The sequence below is a fragment of the Apodemus sylvaticus genome, chromosome X (assembly GCF_947179515.1).
Source record: "Apodemus sylvaticus chromosome X, mApoSyl1.1, whole genome shotgun sequence".
Taxonomy (NCBI): domain Eukaryota; kingdom Metazoa; phylum Chordata; class Mammalia; order Rodentia; family Muridae; genus Apodemus; species Apodemus sylvaticus.
Genome location: NC_067495.1, coordinates 139,031,516 through 139,034,321, shown reverse-complemented (window position 1 = coordinate 139,034,321; position 2,806 = coordinate 139,031,516).

Below are 2,806 nucleotides of genomic sequence, written 5' to 3'. Positions count from 1 at the left end.
TCCCCCTAAATTGTTTCTGTCAGGTATTGTACTCATGATGAGACGAAACCGTAACTAGTATAGTTTTTCCTTAAATTGTTTCTGTCAGGGATTGTGGCCACAGAGATAGGAAATTTAACTATTTAACTGTTTCCCTTTCTTACTAAAGCTGTTTCCATTAAATTGTTAGAATGTGACTAGTACTTTCTTTCCTGTGAATGTAATGATCATCACTGCCACTCACTGGCCTCTAATATGTACCAACCCACATCTGTTTAATATGCCCTTCAAACTACTGTGCAATGAAGAATTATTATTCTCATTTTAAATATAAGGATCTTCAGCTTAATGATCATTTATTACATGCACAAAGGCACATTGCATACACACACACACACACACACACACACACCTTGCTCACTCTGGTTCACCTTTTCAACTGCTAATATATTGTGCTGTGGGAAAATCAAATTTTATTCGAACCCAATTTTAACTCAGGGCATATAAGAATATGAATAAGGAACATAAATAAAAATAAGCATGAATATGTATATGCATCCTTGTATGAGGAGAAATCATTTAAATTTGAAAATTTAGAAGTCTATTCTGGGATATTAACTAAAAATATTTATATGTAAATGTCTTCCAAATGCCTCCCTGGGTTACTTCTCAACTACCAGAACTCAAAAAGCTAGTTCAGTTAGGAGGCTCTTAAGGTTAAGCAGCATGTGCTTCACAATAAGCCTGTGGTAAGAGGTATCCATAACTGAAAAGTTTTGGTCTAACATCTTTATCTCTGCTCCAGTTTTTTGTGCAGAGTCACCTAAATGAAACTTGTTTCCTAGGAACAAAATACTCATCTAACTGACATCATGCTTCAGTTGTTTTCTTTTCCCATTGAGAGAAAACTGTAATAAATATAAATTCTGTGGGACCATTGTGTCAATCATCTGTGAGGCAAAGGGAAGGTTATAATTTTTTTAATTAATCATCTTACCCGTTTATATCTCAAATGATATTCTTATTCCCGGTTACCCCTCCACAACCCCCCATCCCACATCTGCCCTCTCTCCCCTCTGCTTTGCCTCTATGAGGGTGCTTCCCCACCCTCTCCCGCCCCAAGTGCACCAGCACACCACTACACTAGGGCATCAAACCTCCACAGGTCCAACACCTTCCCCTCCCATTGATGTCCAACAAGGCCATCCTCTGGGCCATCCTCTGGAGTCATGGATCCTTTCCTGCACACTCTTTGATTGGTGGTCTAGTCCCTGGGAGCACTGGGTGGTCTAGCCAGCTGACATTGTCCTTCCTGGGGGATTTCAATCCCCTTTTGCTCTTCCAGTCCTTCTGCCAGATCCCCCACTGTGGTCCCTGAGCCCAGTCTGGTGGCTGGCTGTGAGCATCCACATCTGCATTGGACAGTTGCTGGGAGAACCTCCAAAAGAACAGCCACACCAGGTTCCTGTCAGCTATTAAAAACAGTGATTTCATGAAATTCACAGGCAAATGGATGAATCCAGAAAATATTATTCTGAGTGAGGTAATACAGGCACAAAAGAATACACATGGTATGTACTTATTGATAAGTGGATATTAGCACAAAAACTCACAGTGCCCACAATGCAAACCATAGGCCATATGGAACTTAGGAGGAAGGAATATCAGGGTGTGGATGCTTCAGTTCTTCGTGGAGCAGGGAACTGGATGAACACAGGAAGTGGAGGGAGACTTGGGGAAGATAGAAGAGGGGAACAAATAACGGGGCAGTATCATGCACTGGATGGGATGGGAGAGAGGTACAAAGGGTCATGAAATCAAATGGAAATATGTAAGCAGTGCAGGACGAGAAACTGGGGGTAGCTGCTGGAGGATCCCAGACAGCAGAGAAACAAGAGGCTCCCACAACCCAACTGGGATGACTTTAACCAAATGAGTAGTGAATCGTAGATAGAAGTTGTGGAGACCACATCCAGTACATAAGCACAGCCCCCATTCAAGGGATGGAGCCACCCACCTATCTCAAAGTTGCTAGTTCAGAAATGTTCCTGTTGAAAGGAAAGATGGACAAAAAATGGAGCAGAGACTGAAGGTAGGGCCATTCAGAGACTGCCCCACCTGGGGACCCATCCTGTCTGAAGAAACCAAACCCTGATACTGTTGCTGTTACCAAGAGCCATAATCTATTTTAAGTAGCTTTAATTCATTCAGAACTGTTATAACTTCTCTAATTACTCTTATTCAATACAGTATAGCACTTGAATATAGTCAGAGAAAAAAAGGCAAATATATTAACTAAAAGTAATATAAATAGGCAGTTAATAAATAAAGTTGTAGCCAGGCGGTGGTGGCGCATGCCTGTAATCCCAGCACTCTGGGAGGCAGAGGCAGGTGGATTTCTGAGTTAGAGGCCAGCATGTTTTACAGAGTGAGTTCCAGGACAGCCAGGGCTATACTGAGAAACCCTGTCTTGAAAAAACCAAATCCAAAACCAAACCAAACCAAATCAAACCAAACCAAACCAAACCAAACCAAACCAAACCAAAACAAAACAAAACAAAACAAAACAAAACAAAAAAAATAAGTAAAGTTTTTTCTAGTTACAAGTGATGTGACCATATGCTTTGAAGACTGCAGTGCATAAAGAAGACTTTCGTATCTCATGAACAAAATTACAAAATTAGCCAGCAAAAATGTGCCTCTTTAATACATCAATCGTCATTGTCCTGAAAATAGAGAAATGGTAAGACACAGATATTCCTCATACTTCAGTAATGAGCTAAAAATAGGGAGAAACACTAATAGTGCAATTGGGATCCTGATGACA